At 59.7% G+C, this 19,322-nt stretch overlaps 1 protein-coding gene across 2 annotated transcripts in view; it reads right to left on the reverse strand.

The window, feature by feature from the left end:
• Nucleotides 1-11,964, reverse strand: part of SRC (SRC proto-oncogene, non-receptor tyrosine kinase) — a 29,739-nt gene extending 17,775 nt beyond the window's left edge. The window contains exon 1 of one of the 2 annotated variants that reach the window (XM_076351909.1): nucleotides 11,927-11,964. The gene's annotated coding sequence lies outside the window, so the exon portion shown is untranslated. The remainder of the gene's footprint in view (nucleotides 1-11,926) is intronic. The other variant, XM_076351910.1, reaches the window with a different exon arrangement.
• Between the last annotated feature and the right edge of the window lie 7,358 nt (nucleotides 11,965-19,322).

Consider the following 19,322-nt stretch of genomic DNA (forward strand, 5'->3'; position numbering starts at 1 on the left):
CAAGGAGAGAGCTGCAGCAAGAGGCCACCCCCACCCTCCCTTCTCCAAAAGCAATTAAAAATGAAGCACACTCAGCTGCACAACTCAGCTTGGATCAGATCACTGCACGCGAGACAGCGGTGTCCCCGTCCTCCCCCGCCGGCGCTGGAAATGCCGCCTGACCTGCCCAGCATCCCCGCTCCTCTGACACCTGCATCCCCAGGGATTCTCCCCCCCCCCAAATTAACTGGCAAGTTGGGATGCGGGAAAAGGCTTGATCCTCTGCCCTACCTCCCCACGGCAGAGATGCTCTTGGAAAGACAACAGCGAGGGGAGCCGCTGCTCTCCAGCAGGTCCCGCTCTGGCTGTTTTCCGCTGTGCCCGGATCGCTCAAGGATACAATGGCCGTGGTAACGCCAGGCTGATAGCAGGGCTGGCGGCGGAGGGGGAAGCGATCTTATCTTCTTTTCAAAGACACTAACAAAAGACACTGATTGGGAGCAGACAAAACACAGCAGTACGGCTTCTGCGAGGCAGAAGCAGAAACCTTGGGAAACGCCGCGACAGGCTGGGGCCCAACACCAGACACTGAGCCTTGGGGAGGGAGACATCTCCAGCAAAACAGGCTCCGTCCTTGGGGCTGCTAAGGAGCCGGGTGGGTGCCGAGCCGCACCGCCGGCAGATGGGATGGGGCGGGTGCTGGGGGAGAGGTGGGCGAGGGGCCAGAAGCACCAGCGCCCACCCGCTGCCGGAGGCAGCCGAGCCACGTCCCCGGCTTGCGAAGCCCCAGCGAGATTAATAACGGCACCTGTCTCACGCCAGACTGACAAATGAAGCATGCAGGATGGCGGGCGAGACAAAGCAGCCTTGCAGCCCACGGCAGCAAGCACCGGGGACGGAAAGGAGCAGAGAGCGGCGATCCCAAACCCACCCTGACCCGCTCCATCCCCCTTTGCACACAACCGACCCCCTCCCAGCAGCAGTGGGGTCCAGCCGGGGCAGATTCGTGCAGGACAAACAGAAGCCGCTTACGAAGTGTGCCATTAAAAACAGAGATCCCAGGTTGGAGGCAGCCAGGCAGGCAAGAGCCAAAGGGCACTTCGCCGTCCCCCGCGTTCCCCTGCGCAGGCAGCACAAAGAGGCGGCAGTGCTGCCCCTGCGATCGCGGCACCCAGACAGCGGGGTCAGTGCTGCAGCACCGCGCCGCGGGGAGACGGCGGCCTCCGCGCCGGGGGTGATGAATTGCTGCTAGGTCGGCGCTGCCGTAACCACTGTGAGGGTGGTACCCAAACAGCCAGCACCCCATCTCCCTCCCTGCACTGCCCTCCAGGATTTTGGTAGGAAAGGCAATCCCAGACACGCACGCACAGCGGTTTCCCCCTTGGTCCCAGGGGATGCTATTGACGTTTTGCCTTTTCCCAGGGCTGGGGGCCAGCGAACGGCAGCACAGCCCCTGGTGCTTTGGGGAAAGCCTTGCTGCCCCAGCTCAGCCCACCACCCCCTCCTGCCACCCAAATATGGCAGGTCAATGTGTCCCCCACAGAAAAAGCGATTCCCATCCCCTGTCCCATGCCATCGGGCTTTGCTCGGTACAAGATGGGGAACACAGAGGCACGTCTCTGCCAGGCTGGGACCAGCCCCGCTGCAATGAGTCCCAAGGGCCGGTGAAAAAGGGGGAGCTGCTCCCCTGGCCCTGTAAACCAGGGTTTGATGCTGCAGATCCTCTCCCTGTCTGGCTGACGCCGTGAAGGCACGCCTGGGTCACGCCTCCAGCCCTTCTCCTCCGCAAGGACACTCATTTCTCACCTGCACTGATTCCCAAAACAAAAGGAGAGATGCGGAGATGCTCACTTCATCTCTCGGCTCCAATCTGGGGACGAGGGGAGCCACTTCCATGGGTAGGTACCCCCGATGCCAACCTGGGACCCCCGCTTTGCCCAGCGACTGCATGTCGAAGGCACCTGAGTTAAGGCACCCCAGACCTCCCCTGCCCCCCCCCGGCCGATGGAAAACTCTCCCAGATGAAAGGAATCGCTGGCTGAGGAGAGGGGAGGGCAGCACGGCTGCTGCGCAGGGGCCCGGCTACACGCTCCCCACATACGTAAGTCTCAGCCTCTCCCATCCAACCCTGTCAACTCCCATTAAATTTAAAACCATCTTAATTAAAGCTCCACAGCCCAAGCTAGCAGGGGCCAGTGGGTCACGAAAGGGGAAAGGCTAATTAAATCAATCATCCAAATTCACCCCCCCAAGCATGGGGAAGAATCACAGTCGGGAGCGATGCAAAATGCCTCTGAAAAGACGTGTCAAAACAGGGAGTTTAAAAGACCAGAACAAACCCCTGAGAAGCACAAAAGCAGGTTCTGGATGTTTATCTGGCCAAGAAACTGGGAAACACCAAGCACACACACAGGGAGCCGTGCAAGGAGCTCGAGCTCTCCCCACCGTTGCGGGGCCAGCCCCTCGACAGGCAGTTTTTGGCTTGCCGGGGCAATGGGCAGGGGCTCTGCCAACACCAGGAGCTGCACACAGCTGCAGTGCCTCCCGCCACCCCCCCAGCACCCCAAAGGTGGGCGAGGGCAGGGGAAGCCCAACGGCAGGCCCCCCACAAGCATTGTCTTGCATAAGGCTGGCAAGAAAAAGTTGCAGGCCTTATCTCCCCGAAATAATGCAAGCGGCTGCCTGGAGCGAGCGGGACGTGCGGCAAGTTGTGCTTGCTGGCGCCGAGCCGCCGAGCACTCAGTTTTAAGACTTTCTCTCCCCCAAGGGATGGGAGAAGGGAAGGTGGCCATTGCCACGCCATGACACATCCCCATCACCACGCTGCAGCAGACCTGGGTACCGACGGGGCCACGTCTTCAGATCCCCCCGGCGTGCGGATGCGGGCAGCCTGGCCTGACCCACCGCGGTGCTCACCCACAGCCCTGCACACCAGGTCCCTGGGAGCTGGCAAAGCTTTGCACACTCAAAGCTTCCTCCGAGGCAGTGGGTTTCATCGCCGAGCGGCACGGAGGGCTCTGGAGAGAGCTGGCAGCCACCTTTCCTGAGCAGCACGCCACCGAGCGAAGCTTGCAGGAGCTCCTGGAGCACAGGTCCCCGGCATCACACACAGAGCCGTGCTGTGTGGTGGGTGCTGGGAGCTGCAGCCCCTTGCAAAGGGCTGTACGGGGAGCCGCTGCTGCACCGACAGAGCATGGGCAGCCAGCGGTGCCCCGTGCAGCCCTTTCCACCCCCGTGCAGCAACAAAGCCTCCCCAAAAATCAGGGCTCCCGCAGCTCCACCAGCCCCGTGCCCTGGTCCAAAGGAGACCCCCCCCGGGTTCAGGGCACTGCTAGGAAGTGTTTGGGGTCAGGGAGGAAACGAAAGTCAATCAGAGGCTCCTGGAGCCCCACTGTCCCCCGTTACCCATGCATGAGCGCTTTGGGAGACCTTTGGGACAGGCAGAGAACAAGCACAAGGTTCCTGCAAACCCAGCTCGAGTCTACTGCTTGCACACACAGAGGAAAGGGGAGCCACGGGGGAGAGGAGAGCACCTCGCTTCCCGGCCAGCACGCATCCCCCATCCCGTTCTGCACTGCAAGGGCATCCTGGCAATTAGAGATGGAAAAATAAGCTTTTTCACCACGACGGTGGTTCAGCACAGGAACAGGGGCTGGAGAGGTGGTGGGATCTCTGGCAGGAGATGCCCAAAGCTGGCTGGGTGCTGTGCAGCCTGACCTTGCTGGCACGGCTCGGGGTCAGAGCAGGGATGCCTACTGGTGCCTCTCAGCCTGACTCAGTCTGCACTTCCAGCATTCCCACCAGGACACCAGCCAAAGCCAGGAATTGCCCAACCAGTTCCACCAAACGCTTTCCAAAGGCACACAAAGCCTTTGGCCTGCGTTAACCTGAAGCCGGCTTCTCCCAGACAGGTGATGAGGGCAATGCTCTCCTCCTGCCAAGTCCAGGGAAAGGAAACAGAAAGGAAATGCTTCCAAGGGCGGGAGTGCCCGCGGGGCGGGGAAGCGCTGGTATTGAGCCGGGCTGGCACTAGGAGCCGGAGCTCCTGGCCACCGGGACTGCCTGGAGGAGCCACAGGGCAATGCTTCCCCAAAACAGCCCTCTAGCTCAGCACAGAGGATTCAGTGCCCCCCAAAATGTACATTTTTAATATTAGCCCCTGGGCATGCTGGCATCCACGGGCTCCCAGCGCCCACCACCTAATTCTCCAGTTTCCCACAGCCCCATCACATCAACGCTGTTCCCGTCCTCCTCCAGGTGAAGCACCGGGACGAGGGACCGTCCCTGCTGGAGGGGGTGACAGAGATGCAGTGACATGAGCTGGCCTCTTGAGGAGGAGGGAGGATTTCTGTTCCCCATTTCTGTAGCACCTCTCCCAGCATGGCCAGCCTCGGGCTCCAGGAAACGGAGTTTGCTTCTGCTTTCTGGAAGACGACATCCGCCCTGGGTGCTCCCCGGGGATGGCCGTGGCACAGCACCCAGCCCGCCCCGCGCCTGGCTCCTGGCGAAGGGGCAGGTGGCGGCAAGAGGCTGATGTGACTCACCGGCGGCTCAGATCCGGCCAAAACGGTGCTGCCACCCGCGCGTGCCCCAGCTCGAGGGCTGCCGCACCCGTCAGCGCCGCAGTAATTTCACCCCTGGGCGAGGACGGCAGCGCAGGCAGGCGGCAAATCTCCAGGGCAGGGGGAGGAAGGGGGCAAGGAACACGCAGGAGGCAGAAAAGCTCCGGATCTGAGCAAGTTACAACCACCCCTGGCCACGCTAGCGTCACTGCAAAAACATTTCCACTTTCAGAGAAACCAGCCCATCCAGTCCAGCGAGGAGAGGAGCTCCCCGGGGCTCCACCGGCCCTCCGGAGCTGGAGCTGCAGCCCCACCAGCCCTGCAAAGGGGTCCTGCAGGACCCCCATGGCAGAAAACCTCCCAGCAACCCTCCTGACACAGAACAGGAACCGAAACACTCGCTGGTAAAAAAGGGAAAATGCAACACAAACCCCATGGGGCCGGGCATCGCGCTGCTCCCGGCCGGGAGCCATGGGGACATGGCAGGACATGTGCCGGGGTTCACTGCAACGGGAGGGTATGAAGGAGAAGCCAAGCAGAGGCCAAGGGCCTTCCATCACCGCTTTCCAACACTTCCCACTTTGCAGACCCCTGAACAGTTTCAAACGAATAAGCAGGATCCCACGCAGCAAATTTATGCTGATTATTGGCTTATTTTCCCGGGTTACTTTGGGACTCTGGGGCATCTGCCCGACACAAGCCACATGCTCCAAGGAACTGTGGGGCCACCAGCCCTAACCACACATGGTATGGGGGCAGCGGGTGGCTGCGGGTCAAGGCTGGGTGATCAGGATCAGCCTCCAGCAATGCACGCTTGACTCCTGCTTTCATCTCCATGGGCATGGATGGGACTGGGAGCAGCTCCCGCAGCAGTGGGCACAGCCCGGGACCGTGGCTCTGGTCTCGGCACCGTCAGACCCCACGCCGAGGCCTGCCTGGGGAGCCTGGACTTCGCTGGTGGCAGAGCCCCGAGAGATGCTGGTTCCCACAGCCACTCCTATCTGCACCACCAAAACAAAGCAACTTGCTCAGGATGCGTCAGAGGAAGCAACCAGCGAGCGTCTTGAGGCACAAACGGAGAAGGTCAGCCAGCCCCGGACAGCATTTCCATACCCAAAAAGCTGCGTCAGATTCCCCAGCCGCTCCTGGGGTGAGCGGGATGCTCAGCAGCTCCGCCGGAGCCGCCGGGAGAGAAGTCGGCCAGGAGATGCAGCCCCAGACAGTGCTTGTTCTAAACAGCCCGAGCAGATGAAAAACAAAGAAAAACGCTGAGTTGGTGTCTTTTATCCCTGCCACTCCTGGAGGGGAGAGGCGGGCTCCGCACACCTCCCGGCCCTGCACCGCTCGCTGCAGCGGTGGTGGGGAGCAGAGACGGACTACGGGTGAGGTGGATGGGACCAGCCCTGAGCTGCCGACAGCAGCCAGTGGCGTGGGACGAGCTGCACGTGGACCTCGCACCCTCCCATGGCACCTCTCCAGCCCTGGCTCGTGCTGCTCTTCCTACCCGAAATAACCACCCTGAGCTGGAGCTGCCCCCCTCCCTGCCCTCGGGCAGAGCCTGCAGGGACGGGATGAAGGGGCAAAGGGACGAAGGGCATCTCCTCTGCTTTCCATCACCTGTGGCTCATGGTGGCTTCAGCCCAGCCCACCCAGACCACGGCACGAGAGCTACTCCCATCCCCAAAGCACCAAGAAGGGCTCGGATTAGTGTATGTACACACACGTGCATGCACATCCACACACGGGCTGTGCACGTGTGCAGGCAGCCGGGGTGGGCAGGCAGCTCCCTGTAGCTGCCCCCACATGCTGCTCTCCTTGCCCGGCCCCAGCCACACACGCGGGTCCCAGCACCCTGAGCCTTTCCACCCTCCACACCTCCAAACCCAATTGTCTGTGATGTTGGAGCATGAAACTCATGCTGGTCGCAGTGACTTTTGCAGCTACATATGCACCCTTCCTCGTCCCACGACACCCTTCCTCATCCCACGACACCCTCCCTGCCCGGCGCAGCAGGGTGCTCACCGGCAGCTCCCCCTCAGCCATGCTGAGGCTTCCCGATCCCTTCCCCAGCACAGCAGGGCCCTGCCAACGCCTGCCCAAATGGGCAGGGGAAGGAAAGGGCCCAGTTGAGCAGGGAGCGACTCCGACAGCCTTTTCATGTTGTGTTGTTTTTTTTTTTTGCAGAAGCCACCAAGCGCACGCTTCCACCCCGGGAGAATCCTGAGCCCAGGATGGCACCACCCGACCCTGCTGCCGCCGGCACTGGCTGCAGCCCGGTGGCACCGCAAAACCACCAAGCTGCAAGAGCTGGTTTTGGCCAGGGAAGTCAGTGCCCAGACGGGCCACGGTCTGGGGAGGAAGCCCTCAAAAACACCGTCTGAGAGGCTGCAGCCGAGCGGGTGAGGAAGGCGGCGGCACTTCATGGAGACCAGATTATATTTGCCCTGCCTAAGGAAGAGCTTTGCCCATGGTGCGTGCATGGTGTAGGGCAGTGCAGCTGGGGCTGGTGAAGTAGGGGCGGGAGAGAGGGAAACTGAGGCACGCACTCAGTGTAAAGCCTCACCAACCTCCGACGGCAGCTTCCCAGGTGCTCCCGGGGGAAACTGAGGCACGCAATGCTCCTTACCAGGTGGGGAAGCAAGGTGGAGCCCTGAAACCCAGACACAGTGCTGCACCTCCAACCCCAAATACCTGCTAAAAGGTGCCCCAAGGTGAGACATTTTTAGTATCGATTTAGCATTGACCCGACCCCATCATGCTGCCCCCAAACCAGGCACGGCATGGGAAGGGGGACGCTGCACGGGAAGGGGGCACGTGGCTCGGGACAGGCTGGACTTGTTAACCTCACCCACGGTGGAGGGGGCAAGGCAGCAGTGAGCTTTTACCCTCATTGCCCAGGTTTTTAGTGGCCGAGATTGCCAAACACGGCCAGGAAGGATGGGAGCAGCCACGCTGGGTGGAAGCAATTTTTGCAGCACGCAGCCAGGTTTTCCTCCATCCATCCAGCCCTAACACAGCGGGCTCGGGGCCAGCCGAAACCTCACGGTCACAGGAGCGAGTCCACAACAAATCAAGCATGGGACGGTGCTGGGAAACTCGGGGCCGGCCTCCCGGACTTGCAGCGTGGGGAAGGAAGCGCAGCACAGCCCAAGTCACAAGTGTCCCCACGTCACGCGTGGGCAGAGGCGCTGACCCAGTAAAGCCCGCTCGCCCTTCGCTGCGGACCCCAAAGCCATCCCGGTGCCTTCCTGGCGTGGGGGCCCACGTGTGCCAGGCTGCACACCTTGCCCAAACCTCCGCCGGTTCCCCGGCTGCGAGGTGAGGGCAGGCTTGCTACGCACGGGCCCCATTTCTTATATTTTTGCCTTAAATGCCCAGGTGGTTCTGTTCACCAGATTCCCCCAGACAAGCCCACTGATCCCGCACGCCAGCCCACGGATATTTCAAATGCTGCATCTCCACTGAGATCACCTGGAGCCAAGGGGCTCAGGCAGATTTCTTTAAGGTCTGAATTAAAATCAACGACCGGCCCCCCCTTGCCCAGCGGCTGATGCCCCGCGGCAGCCCCGCCAGCCCCCAGCCCTCCCAAACACCTCCCCGCTCTGCAGCGAGGGCAGCCGGGAGATCCGTAGCCTGAAGGGAAGTCAGTGCAAGACGCAGATCCGCAGGTCCTGGTTCCTGGCCCAGGTTCAAACCACATTTGTTCCTGAAATCTGTTTCAGGGCTTTATTTTCAAAGCATGCGTGTGCAGAGGCATGTGCAAAGCAGCACCGGTTCCCGCGGCAGCCAGCGCCGAGGTCGCCTGTGCCAACACAGGGCCAAGTCGGGGGCCTGGGTGCACCTGAGCACCGACTGCAGCCCACGCTGACGTAGCCATGCTCAGCCAATTAATTATATTATTTTTTTTCCCTCCTAAGCACACAATATACTGGACTATCTCACAGCTTGCTGCCCACTTAAAAGATGAAGGACCAAAAGCATTACTATTTTCCTGAGGCCCGCTTTAAAATAGCCCCACGACACACTGCACATTTTTTACTGATGGGTGGAAACTTCAGCAAGATGCGAGCCCCGGGGGAGTTAGTCCGCACCACCCGCAGCTACAGGCGGTCGAAAAGAGGAGTTTGGACTGGAAACAGCAACAATACCCGTTCCTGTCCCAGGAAGAGCCCTGCAAGGATGGTTATTTCCATCCAGAGGTCCGAGCTGCTCTCCGGGCATCGGATTAAAGGGATCTCTCCCACACGGAGCAGCACGGGGACATGCCGCTGTCTGCCAAGGCCGTTTCCCGCAGCCGAAGGGATGCACGCTGGACGCGTCTCCAGGCGGGCTCCGGGGCGAGATGCGGAGCGCTGCGGAAGTGAGCTCAGATGGGAAATTGTTCCGAGAGATAAAGGAACAAGTTGGGAACCGAGCTGCAAAATAGACAGTACAGGAAACAATAGCGCTTCAGATAGGCTTTCAAATTTCCCCCAGCGATGCCAAGAACACAGCGAGTGATGCTCGGGGGTTCTCTCCCCCTTTAGACATGCCGGGAGGAGGTGCAGACTGTTCGCTCACTCCTACCTTTTCTCTTTCAAGATGTTTGCTGGTCGTTAAAATGAGATGTTATGGGCCAAGTCCTTCGGGTCTCATTAGATAAGAGTTTTAGCTCTGTGATGATCCCAGCACCAGCGACAGAGAGAGGCGGACGGGACTTCGGAGGCACGGAAGCCCCACAGTCCGCCCCCTCCTCGCCTCGGTGAGCCCGGGGAAACAATGCTGCTTCCCGGGAGCTGTGTACGCTGCTAAAGGCCATCTCCGCCTCAGGACCGCTGATGTCCCCTCCGTGCCACCAAGGCAGCAAAGGAGCCTCTTGTCTCGGCAGCAGAGTCTCTGCACAGGTCGGTCACCACAAACCGCAGCTCTTTTCCTCGTCTCGTGCCCCAGCTCCCCAGCCGGGTGCTGGGACGGCCCTTTCTGCCTCCCCACCCTACCTCCATGATTTTCCATCACTCTGGCACGAAGTCATTAAAGGGCAGAGCTATCGTTAGGGCATCTCCATCACACAGGGAGCACTGCAAGGCCACCAACGATCGAAACAGGGAACATTGGACTTCCCTTAGCTGCTGCTGCACCAGCCCATAAATAACCATCTCCAAAAAATCATCAGGCTGCGTTTTGGCAGAGCCACCAAGGCGAGGTGCTTTCGGATGAGCCTCTGCCCTGCTGCTCCCGGGTCAAAGCTTGGAACTGAGAACCGAACCTCGATCTTTCAAGCAAAGGTGCCCTCTCTGACAAACGAGCACTAACTGGCTAATGATTACAGAGACACAGCTCCCTGGGGAGCCAGCACGCGAGCCTCATCTCAGACGCCAAACGGCTGAGGTTTTGCTATGGGCCGGATCCTGAGCCAGCACCAAGTGGCACAAAACAGCCGGCTTAGCACTGGGCAGCCCAGGATCAGCCTGCCCGGCTGCAAAAGTGTTGGGAGCAGCCCCACAGTGGAAATAACAACAAGGATATTGCTTTAAAGTGCAAGACTGCTGATGTCCCCCTGCACTTCCCCATCCTCACGCCTCCCTGGAGAGCCCTGCCAGCCCCCACCCTTGTTTGACAAACACGTGCTGCACGGGGGGCTTGGGCGCATGTTGAGCCACTGGGTGCTGAGGGGGGTCTCTGAGCCTGGCGGGGACGAACGGCTTCCCACCATTAGTGGCTGGACCTTGGGAGAGGTTTGTCATGACTGTTCTCCCACCCATGCACCGGTCACTGCTGGCAGTGGGTACCTCCTTGGCTGAGAGGAGCTCGAAAAGCCCTCCAGCTCCCTACCGCCGTACACCTCCTCCTCTGGGGAGCACCGGCCAGGCAGGAGGAAGAAAAATCAAGTCTTTTGTTGCCACCTTCCCGCAGCTCAGTTTGCATACAGCACTGCTGGGTATGTGCTGTCCTGTCCCTGTCCCCGCTGCGCAGGCAGTGCCAGCCCTAGAGGCAGGAGCTCGCCCCAGGAACCCCCCGGGCGCTGCATCCCTCCACTGCCCCCAGCTCCTCATGCCACGGGACGGTGGGACCTGTCTTGGGGGGCTCCCCTGGCTACACTGAGCAACCACATCATGTCCCTTCCTTTGCATCGCAGACACACACGGCGGCCGGGGTGGGGGAGGGCCGGGGAAGCCGTGCACTGTGCGGGGCCAGCAAAACGTGGGGAGATGCGGCAGAACCCCACACATTTCCAGCGAGTCTCGCAGCAGCCTGCGCAGCTCCCCGAGACAATGCTCGGCACCAGACAGGAGCACGTCAGGGTCAGCGCCATGAGACGCCACCCCCCCCTCCAGCCCCCGTCCCCATCACACACACGGCCCTGTGCGGTGGGCCCCATCCTCGCAGGCTGCCCCCCCGTGCCCGTCCCAAATGGCACCGGGACACAGCAGTGCTGGCAGCACGCTCCCCCGGGGCAGCGAGCAGGGATAAAAGCCCACCCCGACCCCAGTCTGGCTCAGGGCAAAACCCACAATGCTCTTCCGTGGCACCAGGGGCTGTGACGGGGACGGTGGGGACACACCACTGTCGCCGTTTGCAGCCATGCACGGGGGCTGGATCGTCCAGGCTGCGATGGGGGAACTTCCCGGCCACAGAAAGCCTTTAATCGGGCAACCCGGGGCTCTGCAGCTGCCCCGCAGGCTGGAGCCAGCCAGCCCCTGCGAGGAGCACAGCGAGGAGCCTGGCTGGACGCAGCTCTCCAGGCCCACCGGGGCTGGACACGAGCCCCAGAATTACGGGTGAGCAAACACGACACGGGAAGCGGATCAGGAGACATCAAAGCAGGGGGGCGATGAATATTTCATGTCCTGGCCTACATACAGCCCGGCTCTCCCCGCCCTGCGCTCCCGGGGGTCCCCCGCAGCCCCTGATCACAACAAAGGGGAGTTGCAGGCAGGCAGTGCCGCCCCGCCGGACCTCACGGCCGCTTCCCCGGACCCTCAGCATCCCCGGTTGGGCCTATATCTGCCCCGCTAGATCAGTGGCAACCCCAGGCAGACCCACAGCTGACCCACCAGACCAGGAGCATCCGCCGCTGGACCCACAGCCGCCCCACCGAAACCTATAGCCAGACGGCGAGCATCCCTGTCTGGACCCATAGCCAGCTCACTGGACTGCGGGCATCCCCCGCTGCCGGACCCACAGCTGCCCCACCGGAGCCTGGGCATTCTCGGCTGGACCCATAGCCTCCTTGCCAAACTGCCAGCATCCCCGATCAGACCCACAGCGAGCTCAGCCTTCTGCGAGCATCCCCCTGCCGGACCCCACGGGCGGACCCCGGGCGTCCCCCGCCGGCCCCATAGCGGGACATCCTCCGCCGGCCCCACAGCCGGCCCCACAGCTGCCCCCCGCCGCCGCCCGCTCACCTCCCGCCTGTGCGCGCAGCGGGGCCGGCCCCGCCGCTCGCCTCCAGCGCTCGGCCCCGGCTTTGTCTCCGCGCCGGGGGCGCGGCCGCCGCCCCCCGCCGCCGCCGCCGCCGCCGCCGCCGCCGCGCTGGGTGCCCGCACCGGGCCGTGCCAAGCCGAGCCGAGCCGAGCCGAGCCGAGCGCTCAGGGCTGCGCCGCCGGCAGCAGCAGCAGCAGCAGCAGCATCGCGCAGCGCCGCGGATCCGGCGCGCTGCTGCTGCCGCGCCCGCCCCTGCTCACCCCTTCTCCGGGGCGGGGGGGGGGGGGGGGGCGGGGGGGGCAACCCACGGGGAGGGGAAAAAAAAGAGGAATATGGCAGCAAACCGGAAACGGCGGCTGGGGGAGAGCGGAGCCGCCCCTCCCCTCCCTGGGTCGGTTTTTTTTTAAGGGAGAAGGCTCCGGGCAGCCGGGCTCCGCGGGGCGCGCAGCGGGCGGGGGGCCGCCCCCGCCGCGGGCTCTGCCGGCGCGCCCAGGCCCGCGGCGGAGGGAACCGCCTGGTCGCGCCGGAGACACGCGTGGGAGTCGGCGGCCTGGGTCCTCTGTGCGCGGCCCCGCGGGTGAGGGGCTGGGGCTGGGGCTGGGGCTGGGGGGGGGGGCGCTCCGGGCTCCCCGCGGCGGTGGGGTTCTCCCACCCGAGCCCAGCGCTCCTCGCCCCGGCGGGCTGCGTTGTTGTGTTTGCCTGGAAGCCGGAGAAGTGATTTTCAGGAGGTCGACGCCTGGCTGGTTTGGGGTTTGCTTTATTAAACGGTTCTAACAGACAGCGAACGGCAGGGAGAAACGCTGTTTTGTCAGACTCTGCGCGTTGAATCTGTGTATCTTCATCCCCAGGAGGGACAGCTCGCCGTCCCGGGAGGCTGCAATCCACGTTCCCCCATCTCTGAAGTCAGAAGGAGGCAAAACTTAGGTGTAGGGGAAAAGTGGGGAAAAATAAACCATGTCCTGGGCCTCCCTGGGGAGCCCCGGGTAGCTGTGAGGCCCTTTGGAGGCAGCGCTGATGGGCAGCAGTGGCCGTGTCCCGCTGGGGCATCTGCCCCGTCTTTGCTGTGTCCCTCACTCACCTGTGCTGTGACAAACACCTGGGGGGGTTAATACACCCCCAGGTCACCCCTGCAGCCGGTGCCAGCCTCCAAAATGAGGCAGAATGGAGCTGTGGGTGTTCCTGGGGTGCCCGGTCCCCGGCTGGCGGCATCACCCTGTGCAGGGCCAGGTGAGGTGCAGGTCCCCCTGAGTCCTGCTCGGGCAGGTGGGCACACAGGGACAGTTCCAGCCGTCCCTCCCCTCGCTCCTCAGCACCTTCCCCTTCCAGCGCCGGGAGGAGGTGGGAAATGCCCAGCTCTCCCCTGGCGCAGAGCAGTGCTGGAGCACACACGTGGGCTCAGGGCTCAGCCGGGTGCCCCGACGCCTGCACTGAGCCCGTCGGGGCTGCCCGACCAGCTCAGCGGCGCTGGCAGCCCTCCCGCCTCCCCCATTAGCGATCCACTAAGGTGTTCACCGTCACTTTATCCTCCAGGAAGAAACGGGGTGAAGCAGTCCGCTCCTTAAACCCCCATTTAGCTGGTTTACGAGGCACGCTTGGCTGCTGGCCGGCTCCAGTGACCCGTGGGCTGTATTTCCACAGCCAGCACCGCCTCCGTCATCCCCTGCCCACCCCTCGGACCAACCCTTGCAGCCACTCAGCGGGGATTTCTGAAAACCCCATTACTCTGAGCAAGACCTGACACTTCAGAAACAGTTCAGGAAGTTAAGTCTCAGAGAACTATGTGGCGGAGTTTTTCTTTCTGTTTCCCACCCCCCCACCCCCCCTCCCCGCCTTGTTCTTTTGAGTTATTAAAAAAATATTTCCCATGACACTGGCGAAGGCCAGCGAATCCATGAGTCACCAGGAACAAGGAGTCACGCACACACCGATCCATCACCCCTGGCCAGCACATCGCGGAGGGGCCCTTCCCTGGGAGGAGCCGCCTGCTGATAAGGTCCCTACAGCCGGGCTGAGCCGGGCAGAGCCGACGCTTTCCCTCCTGCCTCTCGCCTCCCTCCCAGGGCTGGGAGAGGGCGGCCGGGCTCCCTGCACACCCGTGGGGTGGCTGGTGCTGGAGAGCGGCTGGGCTGGGGGTCGCGGCCCTGCTTGCTCCTTGCCGGAGCATCAAACCGCAGCCCGGAGCATACTGAGGCTTTTTGGGGGTGTTAATTCATAGCCACCCCCTTCGCTATCCGGCTGGCGTGGGGATGTGTAGGGAGGGATTCCTCGACCTAATGTCCGACGTGGGATTAAGGAATTAACCGTGCGGCGTGGGGCAGCCCCGGGGTACCGCTCTGATCGCTCACACGTTAATACTTAGGTCATACCGTAGGGCAAAGAGTGGGGCACGTCGATGCCTGGGGTCCCCCACGCCTTCTCCCCGCTGTGCCTGCACAGGGAAACAGCGACGTTCCCCTCTCCCTCCTGACCCCAGGAGTACCCCCTCCACAGTCCCTGAGCCAGCATGAGGAGCCACTGCTGGAGGGGAGAGCGCCCCGGGGGAGCGGGGACCCGGCCCCAGCCCCGGGTGAGCCGGTTAGGATGACTCAGCCTCTACTGGATCCAGAGCCAAATCCAAGACGCAATTATGACTTGTAAATATTTGAATTTTGTTTTCCTCTTTTGCAATCAACTCCTTTTCTACAGGCTGTCCTACAATCGTGGTTTTCATCTCCGGTGGTGCTGGCCTCTTGCTGGAAGGCAAACAGCAAAGGCACTGTGCCTTTTAACACGCCAGACCAAGTCCACGACATAATCTCTTCTTCGAAGGAGATGCCAACATGCAAATTTCAAATGGCAAATAGACGCTCTCTAAAACCAGCCTCTTATCTTTTGGGCTCGGATTCAGGAATGTGCCCTCACAGGACCCTGACATTAAACATGCAGTGCTGGCGATAATGTGATTTAAGACCATTTAAGTTTAAGCAACCCAGCACACCTCAGCCGTGAGGTCCTGAGCCTGGCAGACACCCCCCAGCCGCCCGCTTTCCTTTCCCTCCTGCCCCACTCCAAGTATTTATCTTTAAACAGTCGAATCCACAATTATTTTTTTTTTCCCCAACTAGGGATTTCAGTCTCTTACCTGAAAGTTATTTTCTTGGGATGATTCTTTCTCTTCACTTTTAAATAGCACCGATAAAACCTGCCCCGGGGAGAGGAAGACGGTTACAGAAACTGAAAACCAGGTACTTTCAAATTAAAAAAAAGTAGCACTGACTCTTTCTGGTGGCTCAGTTATTGCAGCACGTCTTGAAATGATATTCTAACAAGAAATCAAGACGTGCTCAGGTATTTCTGTGCTTTCTTGCTGACCTTTATGCAAGTTTCATCAGGAAAAAGAAGAATGAGAGTTACGACGGGCAAAGCGCTGTCACACTCATGAGTAAGTACGTGGCTCCTTCCCCCTCTGGGTGTGCAGATCAAACTGCCCCACGGGGCTCCTGAAATCTTCCTGCGAAGTAAGAGGGTGCTTTTTGGGTCCAGCAACTGATCTGAGTCCTGACCTCTCCAGCGTAGCTGTGGATTTACAACAAAACATCTATTCATCTCCAGCCAGATTTGTTTTTAAGCATCCCCTTGGCAAGCGTGAAGAAGTTTTGTCTAATGGATTCTGTTCCTGAGGCTAGCTGCATTTTGTTCACTGCAAATCCCAAATATATTTGCACGAATTATTACTATTAATAATATAATGGTTATGTTTGAGATGCTGGACAGACACAGAAGCAGACACGGCTCTCGCCCTGAGGTTTTACGATCATTGAGCTTTACAGCCCTGCAAATAGTGAGTGCGTGATGGCAACCGATCGGCAGCACCAGCCCCGTTAGGGAAGCCACAGTTACGAGCTCAGGAGCTGATTTACTAAAGGGGGATTGACCAGAATAACTCCTGGTACGAGCCATTTGGCAATATTTCACGGTAGAAATGCTAATTCTGGCCATTCTCTCCCACACTGAGCATCAGGGCTGCAGGAGCCGAGCGGCAAACACCAGCGTCCCACAGGTTGTAGGATAAAAAGGGGAGGCCGAGAAGAAGTCACCAGGAGGGCTCAGGACAGCTCAGGACCCGTTGTGTCCCTCAGTGCCGTGACAATCTGCCATGCAAAAGGGGCCCTTAACCCCAGCACCGAGGTGGCCCCAGCCAAGAAGCGTCACTGCAGAATTCCCTGGGGGAAAGGACCGCGGGGAAACCACTGACTCGGTGACGTGCAAATCTTTCATAAGGAGGTATCGAGTTCAACAGCTGTGGGGGGAAATTATCTGCATGTTCAATGGAGACACAACATTTCCCATCAGGTTTCTGACTGATAAAATACGATGTTTCGATACAATCCGAATTAGGTATCTTGGAATAGCTCATTCAGGCAAAAATCCGATGCTTTCTGCATCTTGCCTCAGCTCAGCAGAAAAGCCGCACACAAAATGTTAGCATTTCCCAGCGGTGGAAATTCTGCGTTTTGGCCAGTCTTAGTATCAATAGAAAAGAGAGGTTCAGAAAAGCCCACGGAAACTCATCCAGATGAGATTTATAGCCCTCGTTCCGGCTTGCTTTGCTAACAGAGCAGCAGTGGGATGGCTGGCTAGTGCAGAGCTCTGGTAGCCACATCCAGGCGACCCTGCCCTGGGGGCCGTGGCATTCCCCAGGCAGCGGAGGAGTCCCAGGCAGCCTCCCTGCCAGCACCCAGCTGCTCACCGGCCCGCAAGCGGCTGCAGCCTGCGCCAAGCGGAGCCGGAGCAGACACAAGGGTGTTTCCCCTTAATCATCCAGTCTTGGTCCTTCGAGCGAGGGATGGGCTAGGGAGGCCAAAGTCTGGATCTGAAAAATTTAAACCATATGACGTTTGGATCCACGCTCAGTTTAAAGTGAACTAAATAAGGGGGGAGGTAGGGAGCAGAAATGGTTGCAGCTTCTCCCCTTCTCTCAAAAACTGATCCCCCCGCGATTCCCTTCACCGCAGAGGCTGACACTCGGGGACACCTGCTTCAGCCACCCAAAGGAGCTGCCGCAGCACGACGACCCTCTCCTGCGCAGACCCCAGCAGCCGTGGTCCAGCCGTTCGACTACAGCTTGGGCCCACCCAGCACACGCCGATGTGCAAGAGCTGCCCTCGGGGAGCAGGAGGGACGTGACCCCACAAGCCCCACGTCGGCAGCACGGCTCCAGCACGGCTCCTGCCCGCGCTGCCGGAGCAGAGGCACAAATAACAGCAGGAAGCGTCTGGAGTCGGTTCCCTGACCGGAGGGAGCGGCTTTGACCTGCGAGAGCTCGCCAGTGCCTGTCGTACTCCGGACTTTGGCTTTTGGCGAGGTGAATTTACAAGCTTGGGATGGCTTTTGCAGAAGCAGCAGCCAAAGGGAAGGCAGTAGGAACTGCCTATGAGCCGTCTCAGGCCAGTGCTGATGCCTTCCGTGGCCCCAGTCCATGAAGTGGGTCTGGCTGAACTTGACACTTACAGGGGCGGCACATGAGAGGCTCCGACAGCGTTCTGGCAAGAAACAAGGGGACAGAGTGCAGGTTTCACAAATAAGGAATGCTGCATTTAGCATGTAAATACGGCTTCCAGTAGAGCATGGCACTAGGGACACAGCTCCTTGCCTAGAACTGAAGATAGGAAGAAGTGAGAGCCCTTCAACCCCCTCCACCCACAGCACCCCTCCTTTGGGAGCCGAGCTCTTCAAGTGCGACAAGAGACATCAGCCAGGCAACAGATGTTTTTAAAAAGCAAAGATGTGATCCAAAGCAGGTTTACCTTGTACCTACCAGCCAAAAAGGCTGGACTCGAGCCATGGAGGAACCTGTCGTCAGCCTCTCTGCTCCAACCACCTGCTCTGCGTCACTGCAGTCCTCGGTGGGACTGCGGTTTCCCAGTGCATGGCTGGTCACGCCTCCAGCAAAGCAGGGTGCAAGGAGCATCAGAGCCACACCGGGGCCTCCAGGCACTAAATGAAACCAGGGAAGCTGGGAGGAGGGAAGCGAGCACTGTGAGAGGTTTGGGATTGCACAAGACAAATCTGCGTGTGCTGGCGAGGAGCAGGATCTGAACGGGTGGTGTGAAGCACGCACAGCGCCGCAGTGCTCACTTCTCGCAAGAGTTTGGAAGTGTAGTATTTAATCATTTTAACGCTTCATGGCTCAGGGGTAGGCTGATGTGCACAGCACAGCTTCCCGGGTATACCTGGGGCTCCCAAGACGGAGAGCTGTCCTTCCCCAGCAGTTATATCTGCTGGTTGAAAAAATCATCAGGGAAGAGAAACATGCTGGCGGGTCTGATTACGAGGGGACACAATTCTCCATCCTGGATGCTTCTCCACGTGTTCTTTCTTTGTATCAGTCCTTGTAACAGCGGGTGATACCCGCTGTCTGTCACTGGCAGGTAAAATTTGGCTGCAGGGACAGAAGAATTGCAATGGACATGAGTCTACAGGGTGGAAGCAACAAGAGGGGTGAATTACGGTGACAGAAAAGCCACAAATTGGGAAGAATCAACATGAAATGGGAAAATCAGCTGAATTTCAAGGGAGAGGCAGGGAGCCGAGTTCATTGCTTGGCAATTGCCAGCCCCAAGCAAGAGACGTTTAGACCAGCTACTGCACGCTGGCCCGGGTACCAAAAGCCAGAAAACACCCCCACCAACAACCGCTCAGAAGCCACAAACTACCAGAGGAGAAGAGCAGGAGCTTGGACCTGCAGTAACTGCCAATTTAAGAAGAAATGCAAACATTGATTATAGCCCATGTCTCTTGCCAGAGAGAAAGGGAATGCTCCCCAGCCAAATCATCCCTTCTGGCTGGATGAGGAAGAGGAGGAGGGTCAGATCCCTTCCCAGCGCCAAAGCTGGCAATCAACCTAATTACCAAACAAGCAGCCATGCTCTGTACTCCGGCACTCTCCATTCATCATCCCGTTTTCTCGCTGCAGTCAGTCTCTGATGCCTCATGAGATTAATAAACAAACAACTAAATCAATACAGTCATCTCGATCCCTGCAGGCCACAGGCTGTGAACAACATAACTTCCGCCTGAAAGAAGTATCAGCGTGTAAAAGAGGCTCCCAAGAGAGAAGTCCAGCACCCCAGCTCTCAGCTGTCCAAAAATTAGCACACGCACACAGGGGAACAGTTCAGCAGTGCCCTGGGAAACAGAGATACTGAGCAGGTCCTCCCCTCCTACAGCTTCCTGGTTTTCTCCTCGAGCATCATCAGATCCAGCCTTGACCCTCCCTGAAATCCAGGCACCGAAGGAGTATTTTCACAGTCTTCATGACAGGCTGGGAAATAATCTTAGCTTATTGACTCAACAAGGGGGCTGCTCTGCAGACATCAGTCCTCTTCAAAGATGGCC

The sequence above is a fragment of the Aptenodytes patagonicus genome, chromosome 14 (assembly GCF_965638725.1).
Source record: "Aptenodytes patagonicus chromosome 14, bAptPat1.pri.cur, whole genome shotgun sequence".
Classification (NCBI taxonomy): Eukaryota; Metazoa; Chordata; class Aves; order Sphenisciformes; family Spheniscidae; genus Aptenodytes; species Aptenodytes patagonicus.